The sequence below is a fragment of the Ictidomys tridecemlineatus genome, chromosome X, assembly GCF_052094955.1.
Source record: "Ictidomys tridecemlineatus isolate mIctTri1 chromosome X, mIctTri1.hap1, whole genome shotgun sequence".
NCBI lineage: Eukaryota > Metazoa > Chordata > Mammalia > Rodentia > Sciuridae > Ictidomys > Ictidomys tridecemlineatus.
Genome location: NC_135493.1, coordinates 76,486,214 through 76,498,403, shown reverse-complemented (window position 1 = coordinate 76,498,403; position 12,190 = coordinate 76,486,214). Strand labels below are relative to the sequence as shown.

Here is a 12,190-nt window from a genome sequence, read left to right as displayed (position 1 = left end):
AAACATGTTTCATACAACTCATAGAACTTGGGGATCCATGAGAATAGAGCCATGACCCCCGCTAAAAAAGAATATAGCCACAAACCCCAGAGTTCTTATCACCCCAATTTGAGAAACACTGGTTTAGGCTTATGAAATATTTTTCATTCAGCTCTGGAAATGATCAAATTATCATTATCAATGTATAATTATAACTATCAGTGGAATTTGTTTCAAAGGAATGAATTTGGAGCTGGTTCTGTACATGAATCAAGAAGAAGAATAACACCTTTTATATGGCCACACTGATGACTGCTAAAGAACATCGAAAGGTAAATCTTGGAGTTGTATTCCAATTAATTGCTTGAAATAATCTCTGCCCCTAAGAAAAATCTCTAGCAACTATAAGAAGGGATGTTCTAAAAATGTAGCCATTCTCAATATTGAGATAATCCTTGTTTTATTTTAATAGATATTCATTGTGCCAAGCACTGGAATGAATAACAAAACCAAAGAGAAGGCACAAATGAGCAAATCATTATGGAAATTCTGTAGAACATAGAAGATGACAGAGGAGTCTCAAAATTCTCATCAATGAATATTGAACCCTAGTAAAATGTAACCACTTTCTCTGGCCTCACATTCCCCCTTAGGGGGAAGGGAATGGTCCTGAACTATGTTGTTACTATAGTAACAAACAAAACTATGGGGCTTTGATGCTCAAGCCTTACTACATTGGCAACCCAACAAAATAGCAAGGTATTTTAGACATGATAGTGCTAATAATAACCTACTAGTTGTACTGCAGTGAGGGAGAGAGTCAGAATATGGGAGGAAACCAGTATTTGTTTCCTTCCAGAAACCATAAATACATAGTGCATAAATGAATTTCAGCTGGGATCCATTAATCCTACTCTCATTAGTGGGGTACTAGAAAGTACAGATAGGTCTGTCTAATGCTTCATGTTATACTTCCTAGTCCCCCAACCCCTGCAATTTTTACTTAAAACCAGTTTTGGTATCTTACTGAGCCCTTTCTTTCTTCTCAAGGACATTCAGAGCATGTGAGATTTGAGGACTGCAAGCAGCTGAAAGAAGCTACACATTCAGCAGACCTTCCCTTTTGAGAGTCTGGACAAGCTCCAGGTAACCTGGGCAGAGAGCTTGAAGGCTAGAAGACAGGCAGGCACTTTGATAGGTGAGGGTTGCTCAATCTTAACAATAGTGCCTTATCTAAGTGGCTTCATCTCTTGGTTGAGAAAGTCTTGGCTTCTCCTTCCATTGGTTTCAACTTTTAAATTTCTTGACCTTCTTGACCTCTATTATATTTCCAATGAGAACACAAATAAGAGCATTTACCCACTAACATTCCAGAGGATTGCTCATTAGTAGACCCTGGAGAATAAAGCAGACTCTGTGAATTTGATAATTATTCAGCTCTAGATTGCTCTTGGAAATGAGGGGAAGTATGCAGAACAGTGTTGGGATGAATAGAACAATTCTCATGCTGCTAGACTGATCAACCCAGGGAGGTAAAGAGCTCTAAACAGCTAGAAGTGTTCATCCTTCAATCTGTACAAAGAAAAGGGTAGACATGATTTAACTCCGTTGCTAGTTACCAATCAGGACAGACTTTCTCAGTCTACTTGATTTTAATAATTTCTTTTTTTTCTTTTCTTCTCTAGATGTTCCTCAGAAGAACAGGCTTGTTGCTTTGCAGTGTTAGTGACCTTTTCCCTTTGACGATCCCCAGGTGGAGATGGGGCATGAGGATCCTCCAGGGGAAAAGCTCACTGCCACTGGGCAACAACCCTGAGTCAGGAGATTTTACTAAGATTCTTTCCTGGGTCCAGATAGGAGAGTGAAGACTCAAAGACAACCACCGCACATCAAGATGGGTAAGCTATCCCTCAAAGCATAATATTCTTAATTTTGATCTTGGTTTTTCTCAAAAACAGTGAAGTTAGCTTTTCACAGAAATTGTATTCATTTTCCTGCTTTGGTACAAACAGCTTCCTAACTAACCTGGGAGGCAACAGTGTGTCAGATTGGTGAAAGTAATGAGGTGAAGAAGTTACCATGCTGCATGAACCAGTTTAGGATAGAACTGCAGGATGTGGAAGAGGCCTACAACTAAATTTTCAAATTGGTCTTTCTTTTAGGAGAACATGGACAACAACTACCACTGCAACAACACTGATCTCCTAAGCAAATCATTCTGTTCCATGTGGTCCCCCAAATCTCCTTTGAAGAGAACTGTGCCAGGCATTCACAGACTTCAAGATGCCTTGGGATATCCATGGGATGTAACACACAATCAGCGGTTTGAGAAGATAAAAGAGAACTGTATCTCTGTATGCTATGCATGCGGATTGGCAGAAGACTAATAAGTACAACTGGAAATCTGACCAAAAATGGTATAGGGTTATCTCACATTGGGCAGTATCTACAGAACCAGGACCCTACACTCTCTAGGTAAGTAGATGGATGGGAAGGTTTAAGGGGAAGGGTTGGGAAATGAAGGTCACCATTCAGTACAGTAATCCTAATGGTAAAGGCGTTGTCCAGCATTATTCATAAAGAGTGGGTACCCTGTAAATTCAATGAGATGTTTTCATGGAAGGAGCCCTTGAAATGTTATAATCGAGTAGAAAAACCCAAGGATTTAGAAATAGAGAAAGTTACTAGCAACTTGTTGGAAAGCCTAGAAAAATCTATTACACTCAGAATCCTTAGGGCCAGTACCCTATACTCATCTTTTTTATTGGGAGAGTGTGAGTCCCAGAGTGACTCACCTTTATCTCAGAGATCAATGTTATGAGTTTTTGAAATATTGCTCTATTGCTTTGTATTGGTAGTCCTGAGCCAAGATACTTTAATACAACTAATTTGGCCCTTCAATTTTTAGGCCCTATTCTCTTTTTATCTCTATCTTTTTGTGATCTTGGTTATGAATCATTGGAAGGGACACCTTCCTAGCTGATTCTCATTCTTTTTTTTTTTTAATATTTATTTTTTAGTTTTTGGCGGACACAACATCTTTGTTTGTATGTGGTGCTGAGGATCGAACCCAGGCCGCACGCATGCCAGGCAAGGGCAGCTACAGCTTGAGCCACATCCCCAGCCCGCTGATTCTCATTCTAAACAGGATTCTAGTCTTCAACTAAAGAGACAAGGCTATGACTAATGATAGTGTCTCCAATGGCTCATAAAGTGATGGTGGACAAGACGTTTTCCCATTTCCTCTTCTGTATTAGTTTTGTCCTAAAGGGCCTAAAAGCTTAAACTTCATGAGTTTCTAAACTCTGTGAATACATTTTTTATAGTTCACAAATATGAATCTTCCATAACTGTAGCACAGTTATGCTTCTTCTATGACATTTACATGGTCTCTTTCTCTCTCTCTTTTTTTTGTAAGCTCTCGATTGATAATATTTGACAAACCATTATCCTTCCCAAAAGCAGTACAGAGAGCTGAATCATCATCAGGATTAAGAAATGAGAACACATCAAAAGGAGCCAAGTTTTCTACCTGAAGATCAACATGCCTGACACTAGCATTTCAGAATAGCAGAATTAAGTAAGCTGTTGGGGTTGCAATTCTGTAAGTATTGCCCCAGAATGAACGGCTGTTTGCAGGGAATTAATATTGGATGGAAACAGGGCCGAATCTGAGATGGGAAGATGACCAGTGTCCTATATTACCAACTGAATTCACTGTTAACTACTTACCAGTTGGATCACAGAGGGGGATTTAGCCTCTACTTGCCTCAATGTCCAGGTGTTCTGCCATTCTTAAAGGTTTAAATATTGAAAGCCTAAAAGACAGGTAATGCTTTCTGATGAAAGCCTGGCCCTTTCTCATCTCCATTTGGGAGAGAATCTGAGTTAAGATTTAGTGTAAAGAGAAACCTGGGTAAGGTGCAGTGTCCCACGCCTATAAGCCCAGTGGCCCTGGAGGCTGAGGCAGGAGAATCTTAAGTTGTAAGCCAGCCTCACCAACTAAAGGAGACCTTGTCTCAAAACAAAAAGGCGATGTAGCTCAGTGATTAAGCGTCCCTGGGTTCAATCCCTAATACCAAAGGAAAAGAAAAAAAAAATAAAAGAAAAAGACGGATTTGGAAGCATCTATTGTCATTGTGAAGGATATGAGAAGTCTGTTTTCTAAATGGATGGGGAAAGGTGAAGCTATAAAATGAAAGGATTTTGCACTATCCAAGGGCCCTTTATGAAAATATTCACTCATCTGTGACATCTTCTTTAGTTCTTAGGGAAATCTTAGCAAATAGTTAATTGTAGCAGAATGTTAAGAGGGACCTTCTGTTTAAGTCCTTTCTGCTACTTCTTTAAGAGTATGACCACTGGCAAGTGAGAGTCTTTGATTAGATTTCTCTGTTTGCCAGGGTTAAAGAAATTATGAATGTGAAGTACTTAGAGTACAATGACGGGCCGACGGCAAATAAAAATTAATGCGAATAGTTTCACAGATTCCTTTTACACAATGTAAGTGACCACTAGCACTCTGTGGGCAGGCAGAGTTGGCATGTTTTGGTTCTATGTAAGAAATCCTTAAGCTAACAGACTTATTATTATTGTTAGTAGTAATATAAGTAGCACTGGTACAAAGAATTGCTTTTCATAATTAACGGCACCTTTACTTTTTTTTTTTTTTTTTTTTTAAATTTTGTGCCTCTTGTGTCCCTCGTTGTGTGTCTCTAGTCCTTCTTAGTCTCCTCCTGTGATGGTCTGCCTTTGTTTATCTCTTTCGCTCCTAAGTGTGCATTTCTTTGCTTAGTGTGCATTTCTTTGCTTGTCTATTTCTTCCTTGCTCTTTCTTCTCTAACTCGAGTAGTGTCTGAATCAGTTCCATGTTTCTCTTGGTAATTTCTTCTGTGTGTGCCTTGTCTCACTTTCTCTTTTTGTTCCTAAGTGTGGTCTATGCACTGTCTTAAATGGATCTCTCTAGTTTTTGTTTGCTTGCTATTGCTCTTTGCTCTCATAGATCTATCTATCTATCTATCTTTCTTTCTTTTCTTCCTTTTTTCCTCTTTGAGGTCATGCTTTGTGTTTTTTTGCCCTTTTCTTATTGTGCCTACCTTGCTTTTTGTCTTGGTGCACTTGGTATTTGTTACCTTCTCTCCTTTTTGTAAGTTGGACAATTCACCTTTTTCTGATTCTGGCGTCCATTCTGCTCCTTATCTCACATTTCTCTTTGTTATATTTCCTCTCTGCCTCTCTAGTGCTATTTTCTCTCTTTTCGCTCCTGTGTATACCTCAGTGTCTCTTTGTGATTTTGTATTTCAGCATTACTCTCTGCTTGTGTGTCCTCTCTACTTTTTCCTTTTCTACTCATCTTTTGAGTATTTCAGCCTCTTTGTGAGTCTATGTTTCCCTCTCTCTGACTTCATGTAATCCTCTCTTGGCTATTTCTTTGTGTATACGGGCTATGTGCATATGTGTGCATGCTTGCTATGTGTGGCAGAGGGGCTTCCTAACCCTTTCCCAATAGGTTCAGAATGTCAGCTATCAAAATCAGCATTGCAGAGATGTTCCTTGTGCCAAGCTGCCCTGTGAGATGATTCAATACCAAAATATGGTCCTGGAATCCAGACTGAAGTTAAAACCCCAAAGATGGACAAAAGGTAGAAGCCCCAAAGTGGAAGACAGGTGGTTTGAAACTTGAGACTCAGGACTAAGATGAAAAGCCCATGTCTCAAGATAGATGGAAGTCTGAAGTCTGACATAAGACCAAGGTCTTAGTTTGAGGATTTAAGACCCACGGGTGGAAGACCCCACACCCAAATAAGAGCAAGGATTCAAGCCTCCCTACATGGACGGAAGGCCTAAGAGAAACAGATCCCTCAAGAATAAAACCTGGAAACTTGGAGATTCCAGGTTTCTGATCTGGAACTCAGGAAGGACAGAAACCTCAACACTGGGGAAACACCAAGATGAGGACCCTAAACCACAAATCTTTTTCTATTGCTATTCTGCTCACTATTAGGACATTTTCAATACTCCCCTTCCAGATCTCTTATTTGCATGAAAGCCTGATTCTTTTGAGATGTACTTTTTGATGTTGCCATTTACCTTAAAGGAACGTATCTTCAGAGTGACAGTATTATGCATAGGCCAATCTTGAGCCCATTTTGAAGCCATTCATTAAGATTTAAACCTCCATCTCTCTTCACATCTACTTCCAGTCAATATGTAGTCTGCCTTTTGTTACATCATTCAGTAGCAAGCTTCCATATAGTCACTATATTTCGGTTCTCCTTAACTCAGAAGCCCTAATTTGATGAGAAAATGGAGAGAAAGTGCAAGGCTATCTAGAGAGGACACCCAGATATGACAGCCTTCTGAGAACTACCAGCCAGCATCACCTTCCTGCTTTGACCTTGGGTGAGCAGGATTCTTGGGGTTTGGAATTTCTAGTAATATCTTTGAAAGGGGTGATTAGGCCTGAGACAGAGTGAGATCTGAACTCCCTACTCACATTAGTGGCCAAAGAATCTGGTGGACTCTGTTAAACCTATTCCTGGGTTTGACCTATACCTCTAGTCTTAAAGATGAGAGAATTTGGAACTATTTAATCTTCTCTGACCCCTCTCCCTTTTATGAGGAAAACTGATTTAAACGATTGACAATATGTATGAATGCACTGTAATTCACAAGAGAAAAAGAACATGTACGCATTCATAATGAACTGGCAATCATGCACAGCTGATATTTCCAAGTACAATGTTAAGTTGTAAAGCATTGTGTAAATCAGGGGTCATTATGATATTTCTGTAAGGGGTCTAATTGTGAATATTTTAGATTTCATGGGCCTCTTCTATATTCCTTAAAAGAACCATTCTTAGCTTGCAGGTCAAGTGGATTTGGCCTGCTAGCCCATAGTTTACCAATTCCTGATGCAAATGCCTGAGAATATGTCTGAATAATATTAATTTCCTTCTCTATGCCTATCCCTGTGTTACTAAGTATGCAGGGGCTTATTCATGATCACATCCAGGTGACATGAAGAAAAATATAAGAATGTGCCTTGTAAACTATTAAGCACATGAAAACTTTAAGTTTCCGTGTTGATGAAGTAATGTTCATTACTTATTGTATGCATTCTACATGAGATGCACCGTAGATACAAAGATTAAATAAAAGAAGCCAGGAACGGTGGCTTAAACCTATAATCCCAGCTCTTCAGGACGCTGAGACAGGTGGATCATAAGTTCCAGGCCAGCCTCAGCAACTTAGTGAGACCCTGTCTCAAAATAAAAAGAAAAGCTGGGGATGAATAAACAAGTGCTTTGTCAAAAGAATACAATACTATGTAGACATAAGTTTTCAATAAATGAATAATTTGAATATCAGGTCAATGTGTTTCCACTGCTTTGATGATTCTGAATAAAAATACAGTACCTCAGAGAACAGAAAAAACACGGAAACTCCTCGTAATCTACAAAATATACTCCAAACACAAGTGATTAATAAATTGTCATCACCAACCAGGTGATGATCCCAGTGGCTCAGAAGGCTGAGGCAGGAAGATTACAAGTGCAAAGCCAGCCTTAGCAACTGAGACCCTGTCCCTAAATAAACAGACAGACAAATAAATAAATAAAAAGGGCTGGGGATGTGGCTCAGTGGTTAAGTGACCCTGGATTCAATCCTCAGTACCAAGAAATTGTCCTTACTTAAAAGAGAACTCTAGTTGTGTTCCAAAACACACTTAATGTGATTTGGAGGTGTAATAAAAAAACTATAAATGAATGGATAACTCTTTGTATCAAAGATACCAAAGTAGGACAAAATATATTTTCGCTGAACTAAAATTTTCATAAAGGAAGTGCATATTAAAGTCCTCTGTAAACTGAAGCACTATACAAATATTAACAGGCTACCTGTTTATCAATATGAACTGCCTCTTCCATACTAGCTATTGTTTTGGGTCCATGGTATCCATGATTAATTCTCCCATGTAATTAGGGGAACATTAATGCTCTATGCTATTCAGGTATGAGAAATGAGATGATACTTAATTTACTATTGAGGTCATCTTATACCAATGCCAGTCTATTTTCCCAGGTTAGAGGACAGGCTAATGAATATGATGAGTGCATTCTTTAAACTATAAAGCACTCTGAAAAGAAGATGGTTTCTATATGAATGAAACAACTTATTTATAAAATAAGCATTGTCTTTACAAAATTCTCATTGTGTATGCTTGACTCACAATGAGAAGGGTGGTATAATTATAAAACCCAGGCCAGGTGGCATGTTCCTGTAGTACCAGCATTCAGGAACTTAAAACAGGTGGATCACTTAAACCCAGGCACTCAAGGCCAGCCTGAGCAACACAGTGAGACCCTGGCTTAAAAATATACAACCAAGGGTTTAAATAATGAAATAGTGGATAAACATTAATTGTCTACTATCTTATCCACTGTTATGGGCACTGAAGAAAGATTTACCATATTTCTTTGTGCCCAGAGCTGAGAATAAGGAAATATGTTGGCATTTTGTGAACTCTAAAGCACCATATAAGTATAGCTATTGATTTTCCAATTTGGTGCTCCATGCCAAGTTTATAAAATTCAGTTATTATACTATTCTAATAAATTTTCAAAATCCAAGGACTGTTAGTTATTTAACACTTAACATCTTATGTAAGGCATTCAATGCCTGATGAATGCAAGAATGGATGGTAATCATCTGTTAGGTTCCATTGTTCTTGCTTGGCACTGAGATGCAAAGATCTTTATTCTGTCCTTGGTAGCAGAAGAAATTATGTATAGTCTGAATTTATAATTTTTTAAACTGCCAAACATGCATAAGCAATATCTTTTGAATTAATAATGATTATATTGCTTATTTGTCTTATTCCCAGAGATGGCAAGTGGGGTACAAAAATTCATTATTTTTATTAATGAACCTGAAACAGAGATCTGTGTATATATTTATAAAGCCTACAACTCTCTTCAGAGAGGAGTTAAATGTTGGCTTAATCAGTAATCAGTGATTACTTTCTGTGAGGTTCAGAACCATATCCCTTAGAATAGCAAAATCATTTTATCATTATGGAGTACTCACAGGAGAAAATGAAATAACAAATGTGATATTCAGACCAAAGGGTCTTGTAACCACTCACTCCTAAGCTTATACAATAATGAAAACGGAGAAAAAAATAGTTTTGTATAAGGCAGTATGCTAAATGCTGAGCTAAGTAGAGGGATAAAATCCCATCTACACTTGCCACCTGATTCAGTGGAAAAGGTGGGAAAACATTTTCTGAAAAGCAAGTATGTGATTTTTCCACCCAGTTTCTTAAATATTGATTGGATGCTGATGATGGACATGAATTAGAACCACCCTGGCCTGGCTCAGAGACAGTAAAGGAGTGAAAGAAAATGGCTTACCTGTCTAATTAATCTGACAAGTAAAGCATCTTTTATGTGGAATGTGCCACTCTAGGTCCAAAAGATAAGTAAAGCGAAATGGACCTAGTATAAACGACATTAGGTCACTGATCACAGCACCAGATAGACAACACTTCATTGATTATTAAATAAATAATATTTCAGTGTCTGGTCACTGCAAGGCATTGTGTTCAATGAATTAGTAAGGAGGTCTGGTTCAGAAGACCCATTAACTTGCCTTGGAGATTTGAGAAAACACAGAAAAAAAGGGCAAGATTCCTTCAATGTAACATGAAAAAGTAAAATAAAGACATTTTTCCTACTTCTGGGAAAGAGCCAAAGACACTGGCTGTCGACCTCCTTTAAAGCCTGAAGACTGATAAAAGGGCTCACAGTTTGAACTTAATGAATTAATTAAACAAACATAGAATGTTTACTACAATTAAGTGATTCAAAAGGAGAATAAAAATGAAAACAATGGTTTTTAGAAATATTTGCTCATTGCTTGGCTTAAAAACAGGAAGACACATGAGCAATAAAAAAAGGATTTTCAAATTTACCATATGTAGTAAAAATGTATTAAAACTGAATAAAGTATTGTTTTTAAGTGCTCAGTAGAACGAGGACATTTTTAAACACCTAAACCAAAATGCACTCTTTATCTCAATAGCATATAGTGGAAACACAAGAACACATTTAATAAGAGACTACGGTTCTTTTTTACTTGAAAAAACTTATCAAACAGTTGTGATATGGAAGACACTGAGAAGGAACAACTAAGTAGATTAACTTCTCATTGGCATGCTTGGTACAGTGGGAATAACACTTTATTATGGGCTTTCTGTTTTTTCATTCAGACATATCACTGAAGATGATGCTAAAATACTAAATGAAATAGATGTGTTCCAAAACACACTTAATGTGATTTGGAGGTACAATAAAAAAAACCATAAAGGAACTGATAACTCTTTGTATCAAACAGAAGTATCTATTTTGTCAAGCCACTATGTTAAATCTCAGAAAACAAAAAAGAGCTTGACTGAAAGACTGTGAATTCTTTTCGAGAATGGACAATCAATATTGATTCATTTTCCTCATTTATTTATCCATTCTACAAGTATATATGGGCGCCTATTGGATGTAAGTTCCTTAGGTTGGCCCAGACATTAGACAAGATGCTTGCCTTTCCAGAGGGTTTCTTAAACTTTGCTTCTGGCATGTTTTCTGGTTAAGGGCATGGCTAAGTCCCCAAATAAATAACATTGTGTAGTTTTATTCCTCCCCAACACCTCTTCTACCATTCTGGCCACTATGATGAGTGGGTAGCTGGGTTCTGTTAATGAGCGTATTCCTTAAGTTGGTGGTACCCTCCACTATAGAAGCTAGTTAATTTTCCTTGCCCATGCCTCATGTAAAATGATTATAACTACTGCTGGAGAGGAAAGATGAGAGCCATCTAATTCCCAAACCCCAGTCTCATTGCTATCTATACCTTGGGGAACCACCCAGACAACTGGTTTTGAATGAATTTGTCTGTTTTCATGTACATGTCTCATGCATGTACATCCCCTAATAGATTTCTTTCAGAAAGAGTCCTCAGATAGCACATGAGTAAAATGTAGATGGAGACATGATTTTTCTTGGAGCAATTCTCCATACTCAGGAAGGGCTTGTTATGGCAGAATATTGTCAGTAGATGAGAAGAGCTTAAATTTTTACTTGGCTTGCTTCAGTTTTAAGAACAATAAAAATTGAAAAAAAAAAACTGGAGGAAAAAATACCAAAAATAAAAATAACAAATAATCCTCTAAATGCATGCCTGGCTAGGTTTTGGCCTTTTCCATTTTTAAATCACTCACAGAGGGTGGGACAGGAGGAAGAGTGAAGGAAAAGGTCAAACCTGTGTCTAAGGGCAGCCTCCATTTGTTCTGAATTGGCTTGGGAGCATTACTAGCTCCTGGCCTCACTGAATTAATGTGACCCCTGATGGTTTCCTTAACCAAAATTTGCTGTGAAGGAGGTGTACTTTATTTACATGGCAAGTCAGCACTGATACCCATAAATGGAAAAGGAAATAGATATATGGTGGAGGGAGCAATATTAAAAGGAATTTGGGAGTGATATTTTCTAGCTTTGACTATGTACATTTTTAGTTGGATACAGCTGAAATAGTAATAATGCTCACTTTTAAAGTGTGGCATCAGCCTGACTCAGCAACACTTCTCTCTTTAGGTGGGGGGTGGGGGACAGCTACAGGAATGTGGAAATGCAGTTCCTGCATTCCTGAGCACTATTCATTAAATAAGAAAAAGCAAAAAATACCCCACTCCCCACACCTGCTTTTATAATGTTAATGAAGCTGCCCAACAAACCCTTTCTAAAGGAAATGGCTTCATCTACATTCTTTAAAGTGAAACCAAGACACCTGGGCTGGCCTACAGGTGTGTAAGACCTCTTCTGTCAGGTCTTTTGTTTAGAAGCTTGAAAAATCTTGCTCAGACAGGATGAGCACCCAAAAGCAATCCTAAGTAACCCTTATTATACAAACTTACAGGAACTGGAGAACTGTTTCAACTGTTTAAACCATCTGTTCACTGTTAAATAAAATGTTCTGGTTTTGAAACTTTTATTACCTTGTGACAATGTCTCATTCACTGTCCCTTACTCACAACACTGATTACTTAAACTCTTCTTTTAAAATACTCTGATCATCCTACAGGGTTAGGATTTGAGGTCTCATTTCTTACATGTTCAGTTACTTTGGTCAAGGACACCAAGAAGCACCTATAAGACCA

The 12,190-nt window shown here is 38.0% G+C and overlaps 1 protein-coding gene and 1 non-coding gene across 59 annotated transcripts in view; one reads left to right on the top strand and one right to left on the bottom strand.

Moving 5' to 3' along the window:
* LOC101960618 (uncharacterized) overlaps nucleotides 1-12,024 on the top strand; it is a 401,529-nt gene extending 389,505 nt beyond the window's left edge. For 48 of the 50 annotated variants that reach the window (XR_013431556.1, XR_013431545.1, XR_013431521.1 and 45 more), the window contains 6 exons: nucleotides 219-311; nucleotides 1,030-1,125; nucleotides 1,665-1,877; nucleotides 2,142-2,454; nucleotides 3,398-3,583; nucleotides 4,699-12,024. This is a non-coding gene — a transcript (uncharacterized LOC101960618). Of the gene's footprint in view, nucleotides 1-218; nucleotides 312-1,029; nucleotides 1,178-1,664; nucleotides 1,878-2,141; nucleotides 2,455-3,397; nucleotides 3,584-4,698 lie in introns of all 50 variants that reach the window. The other 2 variants (XR_013431566.1, XR_013431565.1) reach the window with 2 other exon arrangements.
* Nucleotides 1-12,190, bottom strand: part of LOC144371601 (uncharacterized) — a 77,794-nt gene that overhangs the window by 32,297 nt on the left and 33,307 nt on the right. The gene's annotated exons all lie outside the window — the stretch shown is intronic.